Here is a 17,227-nt window from a genome sequence, read left to right as displayed (position 1 = left end):
GGGTGGTGGTGAAATTGCTTATTTGTCCATGGCTGGCGGTGGCTTTCATCTGTATGTGGCTTTCAAATGCTGACACTCTTGTGGGATACTTGGTGGTTGGTGCTTTGCAGTGCCGGATAGCAGCCTCCTGAATTACAGCCCTCTGATAAGGAATATCTGCCCTCGGTTCAGCCTCTTCTTACCTCCCACAGCAGATGGGACCAATAATGCCTTGCTTCTTGTATATACCTGTCCAGGGAGTGGTCTACTGGAGGGTGGGCCAGCAAAATGGCTTTGACTGAGTCACCTTCTCCTTTGTCTAGCTGAACTGCAGAGGTCCATTGTGTATATCTGTACACATATATACACAATGGAATATTTTTTAGCCATAAAATGACGAAAATCTTGCCATTTGCTAGAGCGTGGTTGGAATTTGAGGACATTATGCTAAGTAAAATTAAGTCAAACAAAGAAAGAGAAATATTATATCATCTCACTTATATGTGGAATCGTAAAAAGCCAAACTCATAGACACTGAGAGTAGAATGGGGGCTGGGTGTGAGGGAAAGGAGGAGATGTTGTTCAAAGCTACAAACTTCTAGTTGTAAGATAAATAAGTTCTTGGGGGGAGAATATTACATGGACAGTAAGTGATAAGATTAGATAAACCCATTATATCACTTATTTTGTTTTATCCTCATACCTTACCTTTTATTGCAGTTTCACATCTTTTTATTTTTCCATCACAGAAAAGGGAAAGAAACAAAGAGGGAGAATAACCAGAAAGAGGTGAAAGGAGGGAGGAAGACAAGGGAGACAAAAGTGTAGAGAACCAAGAAGGCACAAACATCATAGGCAGAAAAGCAATGCCAGTAACTGCAATCTAAGTTAAAATGGTGAAACAATACTATGCATGCAGCATTTTGATGGTTAGTCTCCCCATTTAAATGAGAGGAAGGAGGAGGGTTTGGAGGATGAGTAGGAAAGAATATATCAAAGAAATCCCCCCTCTACTGCATCATTCCCCCTTAAGATGACCTTGCTTTCTTGCCACCAGAGCAAGTGCCACAGATGTTTAATCCTCTGAGTTGATGCCATGTCCCCAAATCATGTTTTCATGAATATTTTACACAACTCTTTTTCTTAAGAGGTAAACCCATCTAGACTCAATGGTCTAAGTGTGGACAGCAAAAGAAAGCATAAACAGAAAAAGGGAGTGTCTATCTTCCTATAGAAGAGAAGATGCTTAAAACTTGACCATGAATAGGGGAGAGTAACCAGACAGTTGTATTGTGCTTTAATTCTTCTTGTTTACTAGTACCTGTCAGGGTTAGTACCTGTCAGGGATAGTTGTATTGCTCTGAGCAATACACTCTGTTTTAATTTTGTCAGTGTCTTTTCAGCACCCAGCCCTGGTTTCTAATTATGGTCCTGTAATTGTTTGTCACCTCTTTCCCCATTTGGAAAAGCTTATATTTTGATAGTTCTGTAACTTAATACAGGCCACTGATTGATAATAAGGTCAGGGTGAGGAACACGGAGACCACCATTTAAGTAATTTATACCAAAGGCACCCAATATCATGATAGAATTCAGGATGTGGTGGGAGACTGGCAGGTGGGGAGGGAGGGACAGAGGGAACGTGGCAGGACCCATGTGTGTTATTTCCTCAGTTTAGAAGCCCATATGTTACTTCCTATTGCTCCACTCAATTGCCATATAGTTTTAGTCTACATCATGTTAAAATATACTTTATTAAGAGCATTTTCATAAATTACAAATCTCATGTCATACTTCACAAGAATTTTTCAGTAAGTGTCTTGAATTTCTTATAGACCGATCTTAAAAGATAAATTGTTACATCTACTTTTTAAATGAAAACATGAACTTATTTCTGAAAGATGTTTCCACTATTTAAAAATTTACTAATTAAAAATTACAAATCCTATGGTCTCATTAAAATAAGTTTAAAGAGCAATTTTAATGTTATGAAGGCAATAAAACAAAGTATAACAAATAACACCTTCCTTACTTCCAACCCCCCAAACCCCAAAACCCTATTATTCATAAAGGAGGCGTGCCCTCTTCCTTTTGCAGCTTGATGTCAAAGGTCTATGAACTAATTTTAAACCCCAGGGATAAATAAACCAAAATAAATCACAGTTTTGACCTTCAGAACCTGGTAATCTGGTTTACTTGATGAGATACTGAGACAGGAGTAAGTTGTAGTGGCTCACAACAATGGTCAGTGATATATCAGGGACTAATCTTACAGTTAGTAGAATATCATGCTACTTGGAATTAATTATACCAATCTGTAAGTTCTATTTAGTTTTTAGGGCAATTTTTAGAAAACATAATTAAAGGGAACTAGACTTTGTTTTCTATAATCTTATTGATATTTTTATATTTGAGTTATTTACATTGTCAACATTTCATATATAGTTCGGTTACAGAGGATGATTTGGATGGTCTTCAATATTTAGGTTGACTTCGGGCCACCCTGCCCTCTGATGGCTATCCTCCCTACCACCTACTGCTTCCTGGATTTGTAATTTAAGGGAAATAGAGCAGCTGCCTTGAACAGACTCACTCAGAACACACTCACAAAACACACACTCCTGCAAAAGCTAAAGAGTAAAAGAGATATAGAAGTAATGCACATCAATGATAATTCTTAAATTGTACTCACCCTCTGATTTCCTTTATCATTGCCCTGTAAGTTCTGGCTTTGGGATCTGGAGACATGTGCTTATTGTCATTATCATACTTCCTCCTAAAAGATAAATATATGACTTTGGCAGAGAATTCAAAACAAATGTGAAAACTGAGAATCATCCAAGTTATTATCTTGACAATTGGCTTTTGTACACTAGTTGGACATCTTCAAGAACCAACGGTTTATCACCCATTGACGTAAATCCATGGTGTGGAAATTCTAAAGATATGCCATGGAACTAAGAGATTTCTATTCCCAAAATAGGTATTGTTATTTTATTGCCCAATAGAATAATATGTTATAAAGAATAAAAATGAGATTTATAAAAATTATAAATTCTAAAAAATGCTATATAATAAAAGCATAGTATGCAAATTGTCCCCTTGACTGGGAGTTGTCTGGGAGTTCAACCAGGGGGCGGGGCCGGCAGAGGAAGGGAGGGAGTACCCTGCCAGCAGCCAGCAGCCAGCAGCCAGCAGCCACTAGGGACCCTACCAGTGCATGAATTTCGTACACTGGGCCTCTAGTAAAATAATAAAATAATATCGAAAAACAATATTATACATCAGATATTGTTCATAATTTAATTTATTCTGAACAAATGAGACTTGTTGGCAAATCAAATATTTTGCTTAATAGACAGTAACAAAGAGTACATTAAGTCTTTTAATAAGGTCATCATTATAGCAAACAACAAAATTTGAAAAAAATCGCATGGAATAAATACACTTAAACTATATTTAGTTTTTCTTTCCTGATTTCAAAGTTATGTCAGGGTTATAATTTGGACCCAAAATTAGTTTCACCCAGCAAGTAAGTAGCATGATCCAAACTAGTAAAAATTTGTTGAAAAATATACGTATGTGGAAGCAGATGCTAATATAATTCTGGTTGAGAGAATGAATGGCTAACACATTACATGGTATATGTAGATTTATATTGACCTTACAAAAGAGTTTAATTCATATAGAATGTAAGATATTTTCATACATTTCTAATGATTTTTTTAACTCCAAATTTACTTAGGAAATTTACTCGGTAGCAGTTAAAAAAATTTGGTGTTTTCTCTGGTGTTAAAAAGTAATTTGGCTTGAAAGCACACATATAGATACATCTGTCAAATAAAGGATTAAAATGCATCAAGTTTTTGTTAAATCCAGCATAGTTTTTTTTAAAAAAATCACAGAATATATGTTAACATATTTTGAAATACTTAAGGTTGAGTTTTTAACTTTCCATTTTCCATGAAATTACATAGGTTTAAGATATTATAATGTGATAAGCTAATTTGAAAAGGCAATGCTTGATTATACTATTTTAAAATAAGCTAATAAAACAAAATATTTTATAATTACATAAATTATTAAACTAGGTTAATTTTTAGTAAATGTTTCTAAATGCCCAATAAAAACCTCTCAAACTGATTTTAATTTTGATGCTTAGGACTTGGAATTGACAGCTTATTATAACGTTGGAGAAAGAATTTTAATATCCAGGCACAACCTTAAGCCGGTCATTTCCTGCTTTACTCACATAAAACTTCATTTACAATAGTTAATTTGGGATTTTTAAATTTAATATTTCCCTTTCTAACATGTGAAGCTAATTAAGTCAGAAACAGATTTGTCTATAAATATTTATGACTAAGTAACAAAATACTTTCAAATTTTCTTCTATGTTCATTTTATTAATACTCTATTATCAGTTAAATTGATTAAATATGGTCAGTTTGGAATGGTTTAAAAGTGATTTAGATGTAATTGTTTATCATAGACATTATTAGAAGTTGAGCATCACAGGAACAGTCTAAGATTAGGAGGGAGGTTTTCCCTAGCTCCCTTCAGTATTGTAATGATAGCTCCCATTTATCGAATCTTTCCTTCAGCCAAGGACCATGGTGGCTAACCTACATGTATTATGTCTCTGAAACTGCATGACAATCCAGTGAAGTCAGTTCTGTGACTAGTGAGTGATACTTTATGGCTGAGGAAACTGGAAATATAGTTTCTCCAAGGTCACTGAGTTGGTAAGTGGTGAGTCTGGGAATAGATCCAGGCATATATTTACCTTTTTTGGGTTCTTATTTAGAGATGAAGAAATGAAATATAGAAAGCTTAAGTGTTTAGATCACTAGCAAGGAGTAGGGCCAGAAGCTGAGCTCAGTTACTGTGAATACAAATCCAATGCTCACTCTCCTCTACCACCATGCTGTGCCAAATTCTTGTAAAACTCTTCATAAATCTGAATTGTTCATTTAAATCATGTGGGGTCAGCAATGCCTGTCAGTATGTCTAGATAAGAAGTTGCTATATATATTTAGAACTGGATTCACCCTCTTAGATACACATACATCTTATTTCTGTGATTTCGGATATTTTAATTAGCCATCCTTTCCTTCCTTCTTTTTTAAATTTAGATAATTGCTGCAATTATATTAAGGGTTTTAGGTAATGATGAAGGCAGTTGGGTTTTCTTGCATGGGATAAGAATAAGTATACAATAAATAATGAATATTCAGTATTTAACGCTGCTGATGAGAGGGGGGTCATGTGCATATATATTAACATACGGTACTGCAAGTATGTATTTCTTGTCGATGTGAGTTCAGAACAACATAAATAAATATACAGGTACATTCCTTGTATTTATTGAAACTACTTTAGTGGATAATCATATTTTGACACATCTGTGCACATGTGAAAAAATGTAAAATGTGTAAGCCAATATCAAATTTATTATTTTTGAATATGAAGAATATAGCATTATTTAAACCAAAAATACTTTAAAAACGGAAAATTTGATAAATTTGATGAATTTTACACTATTTTTAAAAGAACTATTTGTTATATATCCGTGTGGCCAATTTAATGACTTGGCGAGGTTTTGAAGTGGGAGAGATTAGTCTCTTGCAAAATAACCTCCCTTTTTGGAATCTCTTGTCTTCCTTTTCATGTACCAAAGCTCTCATGTGCTCTTCTGACTCTCTGGATTATTTTAAGAAATGATTTGATGTCAGTAATTTATCCCTTTATGGAACTTTAGGTCAATGTCTTACTTCTCTGAGAGTTATTTGCATTTTAATATTTTTGAGTAATGCTAAAATAAAAAGCCTTCTCTCATTATAATGTTAAGGATTATCTATTATGTGAGGGAGGAAATAACTTCTTGAACTTTCTACTCTCATCTGCATAAAAACTGACCATGGAATCAACAAATCATTTGATAGGTGTTTTCATGTGTTTATTTGCATGCATATAAGCAAAACCAATGGACATAGCAGTAGGGGGGATGAGGGCATGTGCTGGGGGTGGGGGTGGGTGGGAGTGGCTGGGGAGAGGTCAATGGGGAAAAAGGAGACATATGTAATTCTTTAAACAATAAAGAATTTAAATAAAAATGCATTTCATTGTCACTAAATGTCAATTGTATTGAAACTATAGTTAGGCTATTCATGCTAATCTATATGATGAACTTGGCAACATAGTCTATAATGTGTTCAATAGCGGAGTTACACAATGTTTTTATTTTTCTTGCCAAATGAAGACTATAGTATGAGCCATGATGCATATTTAAAAATTGTGGCCTTTTCTAGCTAACAAATAGTGAATCAAATAATTTCACAGCTAGCTTTAAGTTAAGATGGAAATATTTGTTTTTACTTTGTTGCTTTGAAAGGTAGCAGAGTCATGCTAAAAAATGCTCCATTTGGGGTAGAAATTCTCATTTTGGTTATAGTGTATGAAGCAAATAAGAGTAGAGATGAGTTCAATTAAAAAGAAGCAAAAAATATTGTGGAAGGATAACATAAAATCTAAAATTCTCTGAATTAATGGTTCATGAAGAACAAACTACATGCTAATATCTTTTTATAAAAAACATTAAAAATATATCTTTATTGACTTCAGAGAGGAAGGAAGAGGAAGAGAGAGAGAGAGAGAAACATCAATGATGAGAGAGAATCATTGATTGGCTCCCTCTTGCACACCCCCTACTGGGGACCGAGCCTGCAACCCGGGGATGTGCCCTGACGGGGAACTGAACCAGGATCTTCTGGTTCATGGGTAGACGCTCAACCACAGAGCCACATTTGCCAGAGAGCATTGTATGTTGAAGCAACAGAAAACAGGAGCAAAATCAGTGTGGGAGAGAATACTAGGGAAGAAGTTATCCAGAAGGGTGCTTTTAATGCACAAAGAACCCATCACTTGCTCAAAATCCTCCAAGAGCTTCCCATTACATTTATAACAAAATCTCCCATACTTTCAGGGCCCCCAGGGTTCTGCAGATATATGATTCTTGCCATCTATCCAACCACTTGTCCTCTAGCTTACATCTCTCTAGCAACACATCTCCTTGCTGGCTGTCCAGTAAGCTAAGCAGCCCCAGCCTATTGCCCCTGCTTGAAGCTTTCTTTCTATGGATATGTCCATGGCTTCTTCATTTTCTCATACATTTCATTTTCATTCTCTACTCAAATGTTACAACCTTGGGGAAGCCATCCCTGAATAACAATGTCAAACATAATCCACCCCTATTCCCCTTGTTTCCTTTACCGTGCCTTTTCCAGTTGCTATGGCTGCATACAAGATTATATCAAAACGCAGTTGCTTAAAACAACAACAATCATGTATTATCTCTCACAGTTTCTGTGTGTCAGGAATTTGAGAGTGGTTTAGCTGGGCAGTTCTGGCTTGGGTCTCTTATGAGTTGCGGTCAGACAGTAGCTGGGGCCGGGGTCTCTCAGCCTTCATTGACTGCCTGGCACCTTCTGGGATGAATAAAAAAGCTGGGTTCTGAAACAGCTGGCACTCTTAGGTCACCTTTCTATTTCTCTGTAGCATCTCTCCAGCATGGTGGCTTCAGGGTAGTCAGAACTCTTAAATGGTGGCTCAAGGCTCCAAAAGCAAATGAGAGAGAGAGAGAGAGAGAGAGAGAGAGAGAGAGAGAACGAACCAGGTAGAAGTCATATCACCATTTATAACCTAGCCTTGGGAAGCCAGGCAATGTCACTTCTGCTGCATCATTGTATAGGTTTGGGAAGTTACAGAGGTTTACCCAGCTTCAAGAGAAGAGGCGGGTATAAGCCCTGTCTGTTGATGGAAAACTGCCAATATGACATTGTAAAAAGAACATGTTGGCTGCAATATATATATATATTCTCCAACGTTTGGAAAATAAAATCTGTCACATTGCTTTGTTCTTTCTCCAAAGCACTTTACACTGTGCATTGCCTGTTTCCCTCACTAGAATATAAGCCCTATAAAGGTAGGACTCAACTATCTTGTTTGCTGCTGGTCAATCTTCTTTACCACAATCAATGATTAGAATATAGCCAGAGGGCCTGGGGTGTGGCGGTGGAAGTAACACAGATGTGACACAAACCTGTTGCTAAAGAACAGACATGAGAAGCTCCACGTGAAGAACCTGGAGCTGAGGAAGTTTGAGGGGATCATGCATCAGGCATGGAGAAGGCTCAGAAAACAGAGGAACTTGACAAAGCCAACATCCAGAATGTTCTGACAGAGAATGACCAACTTACCGGCAGACCTGAACTCCATGAAAAAGTCTCTGACCTCCTCAAGTGGTTTGAGGAACAGAAGAAAGTGATCTAGGCTATTGCTTAAATGAAGAATCGCTGAAGAAGTGTGTCGAGGATTACATAGTAAGAATTGAAAAGGAAGACCAGAGATACCAAGCAATGAAGGCTCATGCAGAAGAGAAACAGCTGGTAAATGAAGAGATCACCCAGGTCCTGAGCAAGGCCGAAGTGGAGGCCTCGCCTTCCAGGTGAGCCTGAGGAAGGAGCAGATGTGCATCCACTGGCTGGAGAAGACCTCTGAGCAGAAGACTAAAGAAAATGATGAACTGACCAGAATCTCTGATGATCTCACTTCCAAGACGGAAAGGATGTGACATGAAAGTTTCTGATTAATGTCTGTCTCTCCTTTCTTCTAACTCTTTGTTAAAATATTTCATGTTCTTCTCTCTTAACCTCAACACATTTTTAAACTAGATTGCTTTAAAAAGAAGAATAAAAATTTAAGAATATAGGCTTAAGAGTTGCATACACCTAGGTTTAAATTCTAAATTTGTCATATATTAGCTGGAGGGCTTAACCTCTCTGAGCTCAGTTTCCTTGTCTATAAAATGGGGACAAAAATTGAAATACTGGTATTGATGTAAGATGGACAGACGATGTATGCCTGGAAAAAGCACTAGAATGTAATACCTATGTAATTTTAAGTGTAATATAAAATGTACCAAAATCTTATTAGTAAAACTGCAGGACTTACATAATAGACAGATGGAGCAATAAAATAGCACAGATGCTCCAGGGACAAATACAAGTATATATAAAAATATATTATTTGATAAAGGCCAAAATACAAAGCAATGAGGGCAGAAGGAAAATTTCAATAAATGGTTTCAGAATATGGATGAAATCTTTGGGAAAAATTGGCTATATGTGTACTTTTCATATAAACACAGGTAAATTCCTTATGAATTAAAGCATTAAATAAACAAGGTAAAACTGTATATCAATCAGAATAAAATAAAAGTCAATAGTACAGGATACTGACTTGAGGTAAAACCTCAAATGCAAAAGAGCAATAACAAAACCATAGAGAAGAGGTAGACAGATTCAACTACATAAAAAATTAGGTCTCAAAAAAAATTAGGTCTACTAGTAAATGATATAAAAAATGTAATAAAAAGTAAATTACAAATGGTAAACAAGAAAAATATTTGCATCATTTGTGATAGGCTGAAAGCTAATATATATTAAGAGCATTTATAAATCTAAAATAAAAATTGCAAACCCTATAAGAGAAAAATAAACAAAAAGTAGAGCAAGGAATTTCTTAAAGTGGTACAAAGAGCCAATAAAAGAAAATTAACATAAGAAATCTCATTAATAATAAATTTAAGTAAAATACACATTTTTTTTTTTTGCTTATCATATTGGTGAATAATCTGAAAGAAAAAGATGTAATAGCCATTATTAATGTGCCCTGAGATTGGAACATTCATATATTGCAGATGAGGGAATAAATTGGAGCAAATGTTAAGAAACTTATACTACATTTATAAACTTGACACATTATCTATAACAATAAAAGCGTAATATGCTAATTAGACCGAATGTCCTTCCAGACATCCTTCCTTCCAGACAAAGCCACAGTGGGTGGGGGCTGTGGCAGAGGCGGCAGAGGCCCCTGGCCGTGGCGGAAGCGGGCAGGGGCTGGGGCCAAGGCCCTTGCATGAATTTTGTGCATTGGGCCTCTAGTCCTATATAATAAAAGCCTAATATGCAAATCAACTGAATGGCGGAACAACCCATGGAATGACTAGTCGCTATGATGTGCACTGACCGCCAGGGGAAGATGCTCAATGCAGGAGCTGCCCCCAGCCCACAGGCCCCAGGCCAGCCAAGGTGGGTGCCAGCGGGGGCCCCCCGATTGCCCCACCAGTCATCTCGCAGATCGGCCCTGATCGCTGCACAGGCCTAGGGACCCTACCCGTGCATGAATTTCGTGCACCGGGCCTCCAGTATTTCTATATGCATTTGTTCTTAAGAAATAGAGATGCAGAAAAGCACTGATGCACAAAAATATTCATTAGAATGAAATTATTTATAATAGAATTAAAATTAGAAAAATAATTAGGGATGGGTTAAATCATGGTACAACTAAATGATGGTATACCAGGCAGCAGTCAGATACATTTTTGAAGAAAAGTTAAGGGAATGAAGAAATGTTCATCATAAAATTTTAAAAGAATAAAAGACTATACAATTTTCTAAACCTCTATATCATAATCTAGTTTTTAGTGGTTATTTTCTCTGAGAGGTAATGGAGTTTGGGTAACCCCATACTCAGGGGTTATGGGTAACTTTCATTTTTTTACTTTGCATTTTTCAGTATTGTTTCAAATTCTCAATAACTATAGGAGGAGGCTCAGAAACAGAGGAACTTGACAAAGCCAAAATCCAGAATATTCTGACAGAGAATGACCAATTTACCAGCAGATCTGAACTCCATGAAAAAGTAGAGTTCTGAAACAGCTGGCTTTCATATCCTGTTAGGTACTAGTAAAACTATGAAAGGCACATGCAGGTGGTCTCAAGTATATAAATAAAATATTTATTCTTAAATAATTTTAAAGAAAAGTAAAAACAGAAAGTCTGAAAAGAAAGAATTGTATTCTCTTTGGCAAGCAATGGACAACCTGAGAAAGGTCATAGGCAGGATGTGATAAGAGCAGCAGTTGAGATGAATTGCTTAGGAGGGTTCTAACAGCAGGTAGGGAAAGGTGACTCAGATCAGGTAGTGGTAGAAAGACTGACCAGAAGGGGCTGATACTTGGGAGGGGACATAGACAAGTGGAACCAAGAATTTAAATTTTTTCTGAATATAAAAAATACACACAACTATTACATCGATTTTGAAATAATACAGGAAGATACAAAAAAAAAAGCAAAATAAAAATGAAAGTGCCAGTTTACAGAAACATGGAAATGTGGAGGAAAAGCTGATTTGAAAGAGATGATAAGTTAATTTTTAAACCTGGGTCAAGTTTGTGTCAATAGGATATTAAAGATATTTTTAAATATCTCTCTTAGTTTTTATTATGTAATATGTGAATATAGTAAAAAAATCAAATAGGAAAGTAAGGTACATATTAATATCAAATTTCCTACTAAATTTCCTGGAACTACCACAAGTCTTCACTAGTAGCCTACTCTTTACTAATAACTACCTTCAATCATTTTCATTTTTATTTATGCTGGTGATCAATTCCATATTTGTGGAGCTCAAATGTAGATATCTTGATCTATCAAACTCAAACATGACTTCATGTCTTCATACTCTGAAAGGCCAGAAAATTGTCCTCTCTTCCTAATTTTTTAAGTTGGATTATTATTTTTGGTTCCTGTTGGTAACAACAATAACATATTATACTTACACTTATTTTTAACAAGTTTACACTTAAACTTTAATATCTTTTAAATTTATTTTAATTTCTGTTAATCCTCGATTTTTTCCCATTGATTTTTAGAGAGAGTAGAAGGGAGGAAGAGAGAGAGAGAAACATTGACTTGAGAGAGACATATCAATTGGTTGCCTCCCACACAGGGGCGAGGGATTAAACCTGCAATCTAGGTACATGCTCATGACAGTTCCAAGATTTTTGTCCAATCGTTATCATAATCCAGTTTTAGAACATTTTCATCACCCTGATAAAATTCTTCATGTCCATTTCTAGTTAACTGCCTGTTCTACCCCTAGCTCCAAATGACTACTAATCTACTTTCTGCATCTATAAATTTGCCTTTTCTGGTCTTTTCACTTAGAAAAATGGTTTTAAGATTTATACATGTTGAGTATATATCAATATTTCATTCCTTTTTATTGTTAGACTAGAGGCCTGGTGTATGAAATTCATGCATGGGTAGGGTCCCTAGGCCTGGCTGGCTATCAAGGCCGATTGGGGCCTTCCTTCCCCTGGCTGCCAGCCAGGGCCTTTACGTCATAATGATTGGTCGAACTCCTGGTCGGTCAAACTCTTGAGGGGACAATTTGCATATTAGTCTTTTATTATATAGGATAGTATTCAATTGTTTTGATTTACCACATTTTGTTAGTCATTCATCAGTTGATAGATATTTGAGTTGTTTCCATTTTTTGACTATTATGAATAATTTTGCTATGAACATTTGTGTGCAGGTTTTTGTATGAATTTACATCTTTAATTTTTCTTGGGTAGATACCTAGCAAATTTACTTCTGTATTTTCTAAACCAGTCTGTTCAAAGGAAAATATCCCAATATTCGAGAGCATCTGGAGTTTACTTTTCTTTTTTTTAAAAAAATCTTTATTGTTGAGAGTATTACAGATGTCCCCCTTCCCCCCTCGCCCCCTCTACCTCATTCCCATCCCACCCCAGGCCTTCACCATCCTATTGTCCGTGTCCATAGGTAATGCATATATGCATATAAGTTCTTTGGTTAATCTCTTCCTGTCCCCCCTCCCCCCTTCCCTCAGAGATTCCTCTGTTCCATGTTTCCATGCCTCTGGTTCTATTTTATTTATCAGTTTATTTTTTTCATTAGATTCCTTGTTTGTTTATTTTGATTTTTAGATTCAATTGTTGATAGATATGTATATTCTCTTTGTCTTTAACCTTTGGCATTTTAATTATGATGTGTTTTGATGTGGGTCTTTTTGGGTTCCTCTTGTTTGGGATTATCTGCACTTCCTGGACTTGTAAGTCTATTTATTTCACCAGGTAGGGCAAGTTTTCTGTTATTATTTCTTCAAGTAGGTTTTCAATGTATTGCTCTCTCTCTTCTCTGGCACTCCCATAATGCAAATGTTAGTATCCTTAAAGTTGTCCCAGAGGCTCCTTACACGTATCTTCATATTTTTGTATTCTTTTTTTCTCTTTGCTCTTCTGATTGGGTGTATTTTGCTTCCTCATATTCTAAATCGTTAATTTGATTCTCGAAATCCTCTACTCTACTGTTGAATCCCTATAAATTATTCTTTATTTTAGTTAGTGTATGCTTAATTTCTGACTGGTCCTTTTTCATATCTTTGAAAACAGCTTGGGTGGGTCTGCAAAATTGGACAGGGCAGGGTCTCAGAGAATCACCAGGGCAGAGAAAACAGTGTGAGTTAGGCTGATGGAAACTCAGATAGGGCTGTCAGTCAGCTCTGTGATGGGGGAGGTCTCAGCATAGGAACGATGACCCCTGTGAGCACCCCTGTCTGGGATAAAGCTGTCCCTGAGTTCTTGCTCCAATGTAAGACAATCCAGCAATCCAGTCCCCTCCCCCAACCCCCCCAAGCTGTTGCCCCAGCACTGTGGCTCAGAGGGAGCGAGCCCCTGTAAGTTTGTGCACTGGCCCTTTAAGAGGAACTGCCTGTGTCTCCAGCAGCCTCCATGTCACTCAGCCACAATCCCAGCTTGTTTTTGTAGCCTGGAGTTACAGCGACTTCTCTTCCAAGCTCCAAAACCATGGGCTGGGGATCTGCTGTAGGGCTGGGACCCTGCTCCTCATGGGAGGCCTCTGCAGCCGAGAGATATCCCTCCTGATTGAAAAAAATGGCACACATGGGTGTCAGACCAGCTTGTTCCATGCCTCTGCCCCTCCTACCAGTCTCCGTGTGCTTTCTTCTTTACTTCTCTAGTTTTAGGACTTCCATTCAGTCAGTTTTCAGGAAGTTTTGAATGATGTTTGATCTATATTTTAGTTGTAGTTTTGATGTGGTTGTGGGAGGTGGCGAGTACTGGCATTTACCTACTCCACCATCTTGGTTCTCCCTGTTTTTCTTATATGTCATCAATTACTTAAGTTATTCTATATTTTAGTTTGGTTTACAATCTAACCATGGCTTTTTGTTCAGACTTTCTTCCTCTAGATATTTAAAACAATTTTTAAATTAAATATTTCATAAATACTAAAAATTATAGAGATATTACCTGTAAACTTGTATATTTACACCCTGCTTAAGAAATGAAACACTTCCAAAACAGTTGAGTAGCATTTCCCCTCCCCCCTTATCATATACTAGAGGCCCAGTGCACAAAATTCATGCATGGGGCAGGGGCCCTCAGCCTGGCCTGCACCCTCTTGCAATCCGGGACCTCTTGGGGAATGTCGGGCCTAAACCGGCAGTCGGACATCCCTCTTGCAATCCGGGATGCTGCATGCATCAGTGACTATACTTTTCTTACAGGTGAAAGGCATCTTGCTGTTGTATGGGCAGGTACATTTTTTCCCCCTGATTATAAAAAGTAGTACATAACATGATCCTTCTGAAGTAATAGTACCGTTTTCCCCATCTTCTGGGTGGAAAAATTGAAGCAGAGAGAAGTTAAGTAATTGGCTTTGTCACACAGTTATGTGTCAGAATCAGGGCTGACCATAAAATGTGTAAGCCAGAGTCCCAGCATGTCATCGCTGCATCATCCTGTTTTTTCAGTGTTAGAGTAGCCTTGCCAGGTTTTAATTTTTAAATCTAAGAGACTGTTCCCAATATATAGGGTAGGGTCCCTAGGCCTGGCTGGTGATCAGGACCATCTGTGGGGTGACGGGCAGGCAGAGCAATGGGGGGGGGGGCGGCCACAGCTGGCACCCACCTTGGCTGGCAGCCTGGCGTCACCCACTGGCCAGCCCTGCCCCTCGATCACCGCTGGTTGCCCCCTGGTGATCAGTGCGTATCAAAGCGACCAGTCATTCCGCTGGTCGTTCTGCCATTCGGTCTATTTGCATATTAGGGTTTTATTATATAGAATTACCATTATTCAGAGTTAGTGTTTACCATTCCTATTCACTTCTTTAAAATTTTAATAACTATGCATTTCCCAATCCGGTGCTGGGAGGCATATTACCCTTTTACTATATAGGATAGAGGCCTGGTGCATGGGTAGGGGCTGGCTGGTTTGCCCTGAAGGGTGTCCTGGATCAGGGTGGGGGTCCCCACTGGGGTGCCTGGCCAGTCTGGGTGAGGGGCTGAGGGCTGTTTTCCGGCTGGCGAGTGACTAAAGCTTCCAACCGCTCCTTGTTTTCTTCTCTCTTTTTTTTTTTTTTTTTGGCCAGCTTTAGCTCTGGGGCCTTGCTGCTGAAAACATAGATACAATGTTGAGGTCTGAGCCCGGCTGAATGGAAGCCCTTTTCTGGGGTTTTGTTTAGCTTCTTATTTGCAACATAGTATATAGTTGCTTAGAGTTGCAACTGAGAGGCTGGCAAGTTAGGCGGAGAACGTTGGAATCTGCAGCAAGCAAGCCTCCCTGCTCGCTTCAGTGCCTGGCTGCCGGCTGCCATCTTGGCTGACAGTTAATTTGCATATACTCACTGATTAGCCAATGAAAAGGGTAGCGGTCGTACGCCAATTACCATGTTTCTCTTTTATTAGTGTAGATTACCATTATTCAGAGTTAGTGTTTACCATTCCTATTCACTTCTTTAACATTTTAATAACTATGCATTTCCCAATTAGCAAAAATAAATAAATGAATAAATAAAATCATAATAATACTGTTTAAATTCTTACTGGACTTGATTTTTTTCTTTACCCTATTTTTAAGATATACCTATGTACATACTTTCTTTTACTGCAAGTCATACATGCTCACTATCATATTATATTCCATTTTATGACTATGTCAACATTTATCCATTTTTCAGTTAATTGTAAGTAGTTAAAACATTTTTGTGTGCAATGGATTGAATGTTTGTGTCCTCCCCCCAACCCCTCTCCAGAATTCATATGTTAAAACCTAATCTACAATGTAATGGTATTAGGAAATGGGGCCTTCGGGAGGGGGAGGCAAGTAGGTCATGAGTGTGGAGCCTTCATGGGTGGGATTAGTTACCTTATAAAAGAGACTCCAGAGAGCTCCATTGCCCCTTCTACCATGTGAGGACACAGCAGATAAGACAGCCATCAACAAACCTGGAGGCAGTCTTTCACCAGACATTGAATTTGTTATTGCCTTGATCTTGGACTGTCCACCTTCCAGAATTGTGAGAAACAAATCTCTGATGTTTATAAGCCACCTAGGCTGCTATATTTTGTTACAGCAGCCAAAATAGACTAAAATATTTCCTTTAGACGTGTAGGATAGTATTTTAGAATATGTGCATCTTCAACTTTTCTAGATAGTGGTTAATTGCTTTCCAAAGTGATTTTGCCAATATGTACACGACAGGAAATAAAGTTCCTATTGCTCCACATCCTTCCCAGCATCTGGTATTGCCAGATCTTTATTTACCCCCAAATTTTGGGGTATGAAAGAGTATGTCTACGTGGTCCCTTTTAGATTTCACTAAATACTAGTAATTTTTAAAAAAACACTTATTATGCTTAATTTCTGTGGGGCACGGCTGCAGTGTTTTGGCCAGGTTCAAGCCTCAGACTAATGAAAGGACAGGGTCCTCTCATTGCCACGTGCAAGTCCCAGCTGGAGGGCAGGGCCCTCCCAGCACAATTATAGCCAACAGCTATGGTTGTAAGCTTGAACCTATGGTCTGAACACGTGGTCCCACGTGGCTTGGGCTAGAGTTCAGGGGCATGGAGTTGAGTAGGTTGAAACTCATGCCCCTACTTTGCCTCGTGGCATCTGCTATAAAATAAAGACATGGCTTGTGGGCGCTGGCGCTGTCTCCTCATCAGGGAGCAGCATCCCACTGAGACCCAGCTTTCATTTTCTTGTCTGTCTTTTCTCAATCCTTTCACCCCCCCACTCAGGATCACCTTTGGCCGTAACAAGTGGCGCCTGAGCAGGCCCCTTTGGCCATAACAAGTGGCGTCCGAACAGGCCTGAGTTCGGGGGAATTTAAAAAGTGGTCAGGTGAAAGGAGGCTCCAAGGCACGTGCAGAGAGTAAGCTTAAAAAACAAAAGTAAGAAAATAAGAAGTTAAGATTAAAAAGCAAAAGTAAGAAGGTCAAAAAACAAAATAAGGTAGGGAGCCGAAGTGTGGTAAAATTAGCTCGGTGTAAAACATGGGAATAATGCTTA

Source organism: Myotis brandtii, unplaced genomic scaffold (assembly GCF_000412655.1).
Source record: "Myotis brandtii unplaced genomic scaffold, ASM41265v1 scaffold112, whole genome shotgun sequence".
Lineage (NCBI taxonomy): Eukaryota > Metazoa > Chordata > Mammalia > Chiroptera > Vespertilionidae > Myotis > Myotis brandtii.
This window is presented reverse-complemented; position numbering follows the sequence as displayed.